Source organism: Camponotus vicinus, unplaced genomic scaffold (genome assembly GCF_025532165.1).
Source record: "Camponotus vicinus isolate PSW18456_S1 unplaced genomic scaffold, iyCamVici1.0 SCAF_4, whole genome shotgun sequence".
Taxonomy (NCBI): Eukaryota; Metazoa; Arthropoda; class Insecta; order Hymenoptera; family Formicidae; genus Camponotus; species Camponotus vicinus.
This window is the reverse complement of record NW_028141976.1, coordinates 13,562,657-13,574,033: the sequence shown is the minus strand read 5'-3', so window position 1 is coordinate 13,574,033 and position 11,377 is coordinate 13,562,657. Positions and strand designations below refer to the sequence as shown.

Sequence of the window (11,377 nt, the reverse complement as noted above, 5' to 3'; positions counted from 1 at the left end):
GAAACTCAAGCCAAACATACGAACAACCAACGTCGAGTCGTGCGCGGGGTTGTAAGATCGCCTGCGAATCCGTAATCGCCGTAAACCTGAGGACTTAGGCGGTCGGAACCGCGGATTCGCTATCTGTACGCATACACGTACATGGAAAGATGCGAGGCGCGTGTATGCGAGTTCCTCGCACGTATAAATGGAGAACGTACGAGCGCGGGACGAGAGAGTCAAAGAGAGAGAGAGGGAATGACTAAGAGATGGGAGACGAGCGAGGGGAGAACATCGGCGGCGGTCGCCTCTAGCCTAAATCTATATTTCCACCACCCATATTCCGTATCTGTTCATCTGCTACCGGCGACCTAACCGTGGCAGAAGCGTTTCGCGCCACCTTACCCCTCTCGTCCCGTCCTGTTCCGTTCCGTCCCGCTGCACCGCGAGAGCGAGAAAGAGAGAACAGTGCCTCTCTGTGTTTCCGAACAACCACCGACGCCTCCAACTCGCACCCCTTTTGCCACCCACCTCCTCCGCTAAGCGACAAATCCTCGTGGTGCTCCTACGGACCGGTACAGCACGACGGCACGAGCACATTTCCCTGAAATACGACGTCCCCGGGAGCATAAACGCCGTTACTATTCCCACAAGTTGTAACTGGTGTTAATTATTGACTTGATATATATATATATATATATATATATATATATGTGTGTGTATGTGTGCCAGAGCTAGCGGAGCGACTGTGGACGCGAGGGGATGGGCGGGCACCCATGGCTCGGGATGAGTTTGCGCGCAAGCGGAGTTATTTGCGCGCGACGCTCCCTGCCGATATCTGATTATCGTCCGTCTTTGGCGTGATAGCGCAAATAATTAAACGTCCCGCAGCTTCCTCTCTCTGCGTTTATACTCGTGGAGAGATTGAACGTTCCCGTGTGAAAGGGAAACGAGCGGATTTTGAGACTTTACTGGGGCTCTTACTTTCGGCCACCGTCATCAAAATCCGCCCGAGCTTTGAATATGAAGATTTCGTACGTAAGGGAAATCTAAAGTTGTTGTTTAAAAGCATTTTTTAATTATTTTTCGTGATATTTAAATATTTTTTTCGGATAAATGTAATGCAAACTTTTTCTTTTTAAATGTTAAAAGTTATAATAGTTAACTTTTTAGAGAATGTTAAACAATAATTCTTCAAATTAATTAAAGGAAAAAATAACCCTAATTTTAAATTATAAATTAATTAAATTATGCTTATAAATTCAATTGAATAATAAAATATTTAAGAGACTATTCTTCTTTTTCATCTTGGCAACAAAATATCTTATTTGCTTTTAACTGCTTTCTTAGGATGTATTTCGTAAGATGTTATATAATTTTTCCCTTTTTACGCACGGTAAATTTTTCAGTCGCGTGAATGGTTGCCCAAGTTTACCCCATAATGACGTCGCGAGAAGCCACGCATTCCACATGACTGTTTCGAGTGTCGTCGCGAGCTGAGGAGAACATTAAACGAGGATTTACGAAAACAGGCAGCTGGAAAAAAGCTCCGTGTCGACCATCACGCGCGCACCCATGTCTGTATTTGCGAATATTTCGCCGACATGCTTGATTTTCATTTTTCATGAAAGGAGAGCTCGCGTCTGGAAGCGAAGAAATTGTAAAGAGTGCTGCAAGCAGCAATATATTGTCAAAAAATCTTCACGTTATATAAAAAGAAAAATACAAATAAAAATCTGCGATATATGTATAGTTCATAACTGCGATTAGTTTGGTATTTAAAAAAATTTTGACGCCAAAGAACGTGCAAATTTTCTGTTTCAAATTTTGAAATCCTTATTTGTCGACTTATTATTTTATGCTATTTAGCTATCATCTTTTTTAGAAGATTAGTTGGATTTATATTTTCTGATTTCAACATTTTAATTTTTTTTATGTGTAAAAATGTGGCGACATTTCACGTCAGATTCGCGACGGCGATGCAGAACGCAGGCACCTAGTATCGCGAAAATGGCGAGACAGGAATGGGTTAATGCAAAGAAAGGGTCGATGTGAGCTGAAAGTGTCCGGGAAGGTGTACAGGCGGCAGGGGGCAAATAGGGCATAGGGGGTTGGTTGGTACCGCGGTAGTCAAAACGGCCTGCAGACGCTCAGCTGTTAAGCAGTAAGCATGAAAGATGGTGATGCCGCCCGAGGGAACTCCTTCCGTTGCTTTCATTATTAAAGGTCGCTTCATAATTGACGGACTTGCCACGTAGTTTTCAACGAAACTCGGCGCCGGTCTCTCGTAAAACTCTCTCGTCCGCGAACTTTTTTCGCGGCGTCTCTCGAAGGCGTACATTGGGTGAATCAGATAGCGAACTTGGTCGAAACGCAAGTATGCATTCATAAACTTTGTCCATTCGATTTATCGCGCTTCCTTAATGCACGGTTTGCTTTAAAGCCGTTATTTTTACAAGGAAAATCTGAAACTACGTTTGTGCGCGTGGTCAAAGTTTGCCAAGTTATATTCTTGTATAGCTATAAAGATATAAATTTCTCTAAAATGTAGAGCAATAGAATAAGATGGATTAAATTTTCATTTGTTTAAAAATTTTATTATACGAATGCGGTAACCGTATTTTATTAATTGCGATTATGAAATAATCAACAAATATTACAATCCCTTTTATGACGAGCATTTTTAAGTCTGTCACAAACTTTTAATTTTTCTAACCTTCATATATCTTGTGACGAGTGTTGCGTAAAAATATTCATGAAACAACCCGATAAAATTTTCCATATCAAAGTATTTCGTACACACATTATTGCCTGACCACAACTGAATCTACTCGTAATCGTAATACGCGAGACGGCTGATCGCGGAAAGCAATTCGTCTGTCGTTTCGATTTGTTTTTGGAAAGGGAATGCTTCTACCTTCTAAGCAGAGATGAATCGCGTGTATGGAAGGGCCCCCGGTTACGCATTCCCTGCCATCGCAGGAAGCATCCGGCTAAATTGAAAGTTTCGTCTGAGAGGGAAATACATTTGTAAATGAAACAGTCGCGAACGTATGCCCGTGGAAGCCTGCGGCTATTCAATCTAACCAGGGCACAAAGCTAATAGAAATCCTACGTCTTTCGCATAAAGGAAACTGTGAAATAAAATCGAATGTGAATCCTCTTGCGCGGATTACCAATAACTTGAGCGCTCGCTCGCGAGTTTCGCGAAATCAACTCGACCGACGCGGCCGTATGTTCGAAACATCGCCGACCATACGAAAACAGATTTTGGAATGTTAACCTTTGTACGATACTTGAAGGTTCTTTGCAGAAGAGAACCAGGAATTTTATCAAGCTCCAATAGTATGTGCGTAAGCTACTTGTAATATATCGATAGCCCCGTTATTGACTCTTAATTTTATTGTTTATAAAAGTAAAATCATGCAAGGAAATATTCACAAGAGTCGACGTGGAATTTATAACATTCTCTAAAGAATTTAGAAAATATTAAACTAAATAATTAAAGTCTCTAAGATTTTAATAATTTCTTGTGAATGCTATCAAATTAAATTAAATTGAAGTGTTGCGCAAAAAAAATAGAGAACGCGTAATACAAATTCAGAAGAAGATTGAAACAGGCGCGTAAGAATTGAATTTATACAATGGATATTGAGACTGTATTAATTTAAAACAATTAAAATTCATAAAATATATGTATATAGATTTATTGCGCTGGTAACTACTATTATTATACATTTTTTTCATATCTTGATTCGATGAAAACTCAAAGTCGCAAAGTGTCTCAAGTCTAGGTTTGCGCGGAGAAATTTCAAGAGAAGAGAAAACCGTTTCGCGATCCTCGTGGTTCTGGACGAGATCGATCGAGAATTCTTTTAGCATGAGCTCGCCCGTTTCAGGAGGAATTAAGGTTAAGATTTAATTTCTGATTAGGCGGCATCGTGCTCTCCTGGGGGGAGCAATCTCGCTCGGCCATTGTGACTGACAGAAACGCGCGATTCCACGAGATGGAAGGACCGACTGGCATACGAATCGCCTGCTTTAACCACCTCTAGCTAGCATTTCGACTAATAACGACTAACCCGCTAGCAGCATTCTACCTATAATGGTATGCGCTAGCGCGAATCTCCCATCTTCTGTATATACATATACATATAAGTATGTAACGAAGGCACGGATTTCCTATCCCTTGAAAAAGCGCCTTCTTATCGTACAGCCGTCTGCACCTTTTCGTCGAAGCGCTTTTGCGGCGCGAATGACGACAACGTGAAGCTTATAGTACTTTTAGTGTACAATAAAATTATTTTATTCAAGTTTGGAGCGTTGTTGAAGTAAACATTTGAGTAAGAATTTGCTACTACTAAACAGGTCACTAGAAATGGCCAAACAATTACATATGCGTGTGTATTTTTATAAATCTTATTATTTGAAGATTAAAATAAAAAATAGAAACTCACTGATACACACGGCAGAGTTGTAATATATAAAATTTGCAAAATGTAAAAATATTTGTAAGATATGAAACAAAATTGTGTGATCTGTACGATATAAAAATACTTGTAAGATATAAAATATAAACTTTGTTACAAAAAATATATGATAAGGAAAAATATAATTTTATTTAAATTAATTTATGGAAATATTATTTTTATGAAAATAATCTAATTAATTATAAACCTTCTTAAACAATCTTAGAATATTTTATATTTTACATGTAAACATAAATCTATATATATAGAAGCATATATATATAATGATATAATATAGTAAAATAAATTACTATTACACAAAGAGCAATTAATATTATGATTAATAAATAATAAAATGAATTATGATTTACTCACCTCACGAGTGCTTCGCCGTCGCCTGCTGCCTCCTAGGACCTGCTTCTTTTCTCTTGTTCATCCTCTTTACTCCTCTTTTGTAGCACTCACACAAGAACACTGTTTATTACGACTACGTGCGCATTAATTACCAAAATTTAACGCTCGCGACACTTTACACTTTCGATGCGAATCACACACGATGCTTTACATATATTGCGACGAAAGAATAATATTAAACTAAATAATAAAAGCTATAATCACACTACATAACAATTATGATCTGCACTTCGAAAAGTATATAATGATAATAGAACATGTACAGAGTAACACGCGTCCACTACTTGCTCGTTCGTACGAATGATAACGAGATAATCCAAGTGTTGACAAAAACGCGTTGTAATACGTCGTAAAATTCGACACAATAGAAAGGAATTTGTAGCGTACAGCGCGCTACTGTTGACATGACCTTGTTCCTGTGTCAGTCACGCGGTGACAGAGAGCGAGTACGGAGCAACATTCCAAATGTGTCGTATTATCGTAGTAAATTTCTTAAAGTGTGGATCGCGAGTTTCGTACAACTATAGCTTTCGTATTATTCTCTTACTGCGATATAAAGTATGCACCTCGCATTGGGAATATCGTGAAAGCTCAATTAATTAATTCATCGTGATTATTATAATCTTTGTGTTATTTTCCTATCGCGATGTAAAGTGCGCGTCATGTATGTTTAACATCGAGTGCCATGTAAAGTGTCGTGTAATCGCTGCGTTTTCTGGTAATTAAAGTGCGTGAAATCGTAATTAACAACGCGAGTGAGTATCGTGCGAGTGCTGCAGAACAACAGCAACAGAGAACGAGAGAGGAGTAGGCCCGGGATGGCATCAGATGAAGCAACCATAAGGTGAGAAATTTATAACTTATGATTGTATTATTTGTTACTTGTGAAAGTAATTGCATTTATCTTACATTATTATAATATATGGCAGACATATATATATAAAATATATATTTTAGATTTTATTTTATTTTAAAAAGCTTTTAAAATATTTATAATAATTATACGAATTTGTTACAATAAAAAAAAATATATATATATAAAAATATATAAATCTATAAATATTTCAACATTGCTTAAGATTTATAATTTTTTTATTTGAGTTATATATAAGAGAAAATTAGAGAAAAAATAAAGATAGAATTAGAGATGTCTTATTTACACATTTCAAAAAGTATTTTACACATTTAAAAAGGATTTTTTCGGGGAAATTGTATAATTTCTGTTAGTAAAATGCCTGATAAATGTCTGTTTAAAGAAACAAATAAATTATTTAATTGCATGTTTTAATTATTTTTAAAAATATTACTTTGGACTCTATTTTATAATTTAAATACATTTGTATTTTGCAGGTACTACAACTCTGCTGTTGCGCATCGTACCGGTGAGTCTTAAATAAATTTTTATTGTATACGATGTATAAAATTTTCATATTAAGGGAGCAAACTCAAAATTACACTCTAAAATTTAAAAGAAATATGTATATAAATAACAAAACAGGGATTTAAGTCGAGCGTAATTACGTAATTTATTATTACGCATTATGTTGAAAATATTAGATACGTATCGATTAAATCTATTTGTATCCAAGCGTATCATTTTTTATGCAAACACAATTTGAAATGAAGAGCATAACTTTTTTTACAAGTCGTTTTAAATATAATATATGTTAAAAAAGCAAGTTTAATCTTTGAATTTATATTATAATTATTATACTATAATTATTAATTATTATAACTTATACACGTTATACCTTCTTATTGAAAGTACTTTTTCGCACTTTCTCTTCGTTTCTTTCCATCACAAAATTTATAATAAACATTGATATCGTGAGATCTTTGACGGCAAATGTATAAATGCACGAAAATGAGCCCCGAAAGACCAAGCAAGGCGCGAATAATATTGCAACGTGCGGTCGAGGAAGCGCGGTACGGAATTAAGATTCCGAGGAGGACGAGTCGCCGGGATCTCGGTATTAGACTAACGCGGGCTTAAGTCCTCAAGATAATTTACCGTTCAAACGTTAACCGGGCACGGGTTGGCTCCTTCGGTCGGGTGCGCGAGCGGATGAGAGAGGATAGGGAAAGAGAAACGGAAAGAGAGAGAGAGGGTAAGGAGAATGAGTGAGGAGAGGAAGGGGAGGAAGAAAGGAGAGTAACGTTCTCCTGGGCCTGACAACGCCACGACGGCTCCCGGCTCCCGGAGCTTTTTACCCTCGCTGCCGGTGACACATTTCTTGATTTTCAGAACAATGGCGCCATGCGGCAAGGAGGGTGTGTAAGACCGCGTGGTAAACAAGGTAGTACACGTACCTGGCAAGTAAGTACACGAGGCCGAGCGTCTCGCGGCGCGTCGCGTAGCGTCGCGGCGATTCGAAATGCGCATCGCGTACCGTCACGCCGCTCCCCCGGCGCTCGTAGAATCGAACACGGTGGCCTCGCGAAAATCCGCGGAGAAAAGCACAGGCGGAGGGATGCCTCGTGCAGGGACTGCCACGGTCTTTTTAAGAAAAAGACCGTGCGCGAGCGAAAGAATCTCCGGGGCGACTCCGATATTCCCTTTACGTTTCTCGTATCTAGATCGACCCTTCTCTTTTTGAATACGAGTCGGCGAAATGACGTTCGGGGAGTATCGAAGTGATCGAGAAAACGAAAAAGAGAGGGAGAAAGGCGAGGAATATTTATCGATGTTATTTGGATTCGGACGATTCGATAGCCCGCGATGGTATATTGAACGTGTGCGAGGCGTATTTGCGCGAGCGCTCCCTTTGACTCGCTTTGGGAGTCGGGATGTCTTTCTCATTGGCAATTTTCGGCGTCAGTGAAGTGGAATTCTAATAGCGCGAATTTTAATTAGATTAGAGTTAATTAGATTGTTGCGTTATATTCAACGCTCATGTAAGCGCAATTAAATTTCGCGTAATTAATTGTTTAGGTATGAATCGAATCAAAATGTCTTTTTGAGGAAGTCAGTGAGTTCATATTGTTAATAGCCAACCAATTATACATTTCGCTTCTAATTTCCCAAATACAACAATTAATCCACTCGCGGCGAAATTAGAAATTAAAGAATCTTAACGTCGGAAAATTCGTGCATGCGATATCGAGGATGAAGAGCCACGTCCTTCGCGCAAGATCCAGGACGGAGTCGACAATGCGATCTGTGCGCTCGATATCACCGTTTTATCTCAGAATTGACGAGTCCTACGCGGATAATAAGAGAAAGGCGAGCGAAGAAGAGAGAGGAGAGAAAGAGAGAGAGAGAGAGGTGCTAGGGGATGTAGTGGAGAAGAAAGGGAAGAAAGAGCGACAGACGTCTCGTTCTGGCCAGACGTTCTGGACGGAACCATCCGCAAGAGACTTCTGCAAGCGAAGGGATGAACTAGCGCTGGATGATTATTTCGTGGATCTCCGGGATTGAATCCGCGTTGGAGGGTGCTTGAGGGTGCGTCCAGGCCCGTCCTTCGAGAATGAGAGTCCGTCGGCTCGGCTTTTCATCCGATACGACCTTCTAGCACCGACTGCGACCGCCACTCCCGGTACACGGTGTCACGAGCCAGTCCGATGCCGCCGCCAACGTTCCCTCGTTCCCTTCGTTCCCGCCTACCCCCCTCGCAAGTTTACCGCCACCCCCGAAGAAGCTCTTTATCTAACCGCGAATAATCGGACAATTTTCCACGTCACCGCGTTCGCTCGTCTTGCGACGAGCATTCGTCGCGTCTGCCCCCAGCTTTTGCGGAAAGTAAAAGGGAATCGAGGATGCCGACAAGTTATCATGGCATTTGCCGTGAATCACGAATGCCATAGGATCGCTCGAAAAGATATCGGTCATGTTGCTCGTCATTGAAGAAAAATACATGAAAAATGCGTAAAATGTTTCAGCATCGGACATTTGTATAGATGACAGATGTTGAGAATTACAAAGATGTTTGGTAAATTAATCTTTAAGACTGTAAAAAGAGAAATCTTGATAAATAACAAATTTGAACAAATTTTACTTTTTTACATAATTTTAATTTTAATCTTAATTTTGAGAAATTTCTTATCGATTTGGTAATGATGTGGAATTTCTTTTTAATTTTAACATTTTTTAAGTTTTATTTTATGATTTTTTTGCTCTACTTCAATAAGTTACATAGATACAAGTAATAAAAATTGTTTATGCTGTATGATTATTAGATTCATACATATAAAATCAGATATTTATAAGAAATTGCAAATGTTTTAAAACGTATTAGATAAATTATTCTTAAAAACTAAATTTGCGATTAGGTAGATACAAGTGAGGAAGGCATACACATACACATTTTTACGTTCAATTACTTGCTATACGAGTCGAGAATATTTTGCGTTCACATTCCTTGAATAAACGGCTGTTAAAGAAACGAGGAATATATCTGAGTAGGCGTCCAAGAAAGTTTTCTGTGCCCTTATAATGTAAATTCGGCGTCGGGTGGAACGCGATCAAAATTTTAATCAGCCAGCGAGAGTATCTTCGTGACTCTCTGCTCCAGTTTCGGATTCGCGTTCCGGAATGTCAGGGTGAATCAGTCAAGGGGTCGAAAGACGCGGCGCGATTCTATTTAGCGGCACGTCGTTTGACGGGGTTTATTGGGGGTGCAACAGGTCGGGTTAGACTGGAGTGTGTTCTCTCACCACCATCATTAGTCAACGTCACCACCCGGCTCTCTCTCTGTGTACCTACCTCCACGCTCGGCTCCGTGCTCTCTCTTCCACCCTCCCGTCCTCTTCGCCTCTGTCTCCCTCTGTATCTATTACCGGTATAACGTCGACTACTAAATCGCCCGGCGCCTCCACCAGCCGCTCGGTCATGCGTGCGGCTTCACCTCGAAATCGCGGAAACGTTTCGTAACGGTTCGTTCAACTAACTGTTTTACTGACGCGATCCCGACTATAAAACAAGATCGCGTTGATGTGCTGCAACTTGCATTTCTTATCTTTAATTAAAAGTTGAAAAGTTGGATTTGTAAAAAGTACAGTCCACTTATAAAAAGCAATGTTTAAACGGAAAAAAGTTATCATTATGTTTCTACAATTGATAACATTTAATGCAAACAGGGAATAAAAATCAAATAACGCTATTCTAAATATAAAATTAAAACATGAGATAAAATGTATAAATTTTTTAAAAAGATAATTTATTATCTCTTTCTTGGTAATCTTGATTATCATACAAACATCTCGCGTTAACGCTGATTACATTTTGCATCGAGATGACTTTGGAGCGCTTATTCAAATTTTCGTAAGCGGAAATCCTTAATGCCCGAAATAGTAGCCTGCAGCTTTCCAACGCGATCGCCACCGAAACGTCTCGCTAGACGCACGATTGTTAAACCACGCGCCGGGTATCGTAACACCGGAAAAGCAGTAACAACGATACCTCTACAGGCCTCCCCCTCGTGTCGGATCGCGTAATCCCGGCAGGATCATCCCATTGTTGTTAGTCCATGTGTGGATACGAGCTTTGGAGTTTCACGAGCAGAAGCCACACACTCGCCACCTACTCTCTCCGGGCCATATTTTCCGCGCGTTCTCTCTGTGTCCCCGGTAAGTATAAGCTCTTTCCAACAAATCCACCACCTCATTTAGTGCCATACCGGAGATTAGCGCGAAAGCCTTCTTCTTGTGTCGCGCAACACGTCTGACCACGTATACGCGAGCGCTCCTATATGCTAATTCTTCGCGGCCGCTCGTAATAACCGGGACACATTCTAATTTCGCTACCCGCAAAACCAGTCGACTGTGCGAGCGCGACTCCTTAAACTTTGCGCAAATACGTCCTCCTCTTCCTCCCGCATCTCAATTCTTTAGCGTCATGCGTTTAGCAACTTCAACTGTCGCCGCATATCATTACTTTGACAAGTAATATTTATTTCATAAAGTAAATGTTTTAATTGCTATAATCAATATTTTTATTAAAACAGAAGAATTAGCTTAAATCTTTCAATTTTAGAATGACTAAGCTCAATTTTAGAATAATTAATTTCGTCACTATTTAAGCGATGCAAATATCATGATCAGTTTAATGTGTAATAAATAAACATATTTGAATGATATTTATAAAAGTTTTGTACTCGGAAAAGAATGCAAGAAACATTATAACCATATTAAAGAAGAAGGGTACAGATAAGAAGACTGATCAAAGATTTTAAAAATAAATTAAATTAACTCTTGACTTTCTTTCCAATAGCCTTCGCGCGAGATAAAAATAGACTAGAAAAATTTATTAAACCAGTTGCAGTTGTAGTATTTCGTTTAAAAGATTTGAATATAAGCCGACCATCTCATTAATCCGATCATCGCTGCGCATGTATGTATATATTCCAATTATTACTCATTTTCCCTAAAATGCAAGGTCGTAATTTGTACGACTATCGAGAGAATTATAATCAATATCTGAAAACGTCATCACGTGTGTACCATGCAAATATTAATTCTATTTCATTGAATTTTTCATGAATTATAAAACAAATGTTTTTAACAAGCTTGTTAATTGG

General features: G+C 39.1%; 1 long non-coding RNA gene across 1 annotated transcript in view; it reads left to right on the top strand.

The window, feature by feature from the left end:
- The first annotated feature begins 5,516 nt into the window (after nt 1-5,516).
- Nucleotides 5,517-11,377, top strand: part of LOC145971333 (uncharacterized) — a 126,841-nt gene continuing 120,980 nt past the window's right edge. Inside the window, exons 1-2 of the long non-coding RNA XR_014438851.1 lie at nt 5,517-5,706; nt 6,213-6,244. This is a non-coding gene — a long non-coding RNA (uncharacterized LOC145971333). The remainder of the gene's footprint in view (nt 5,707-6,212; nt 6,245-11,377) is intronic.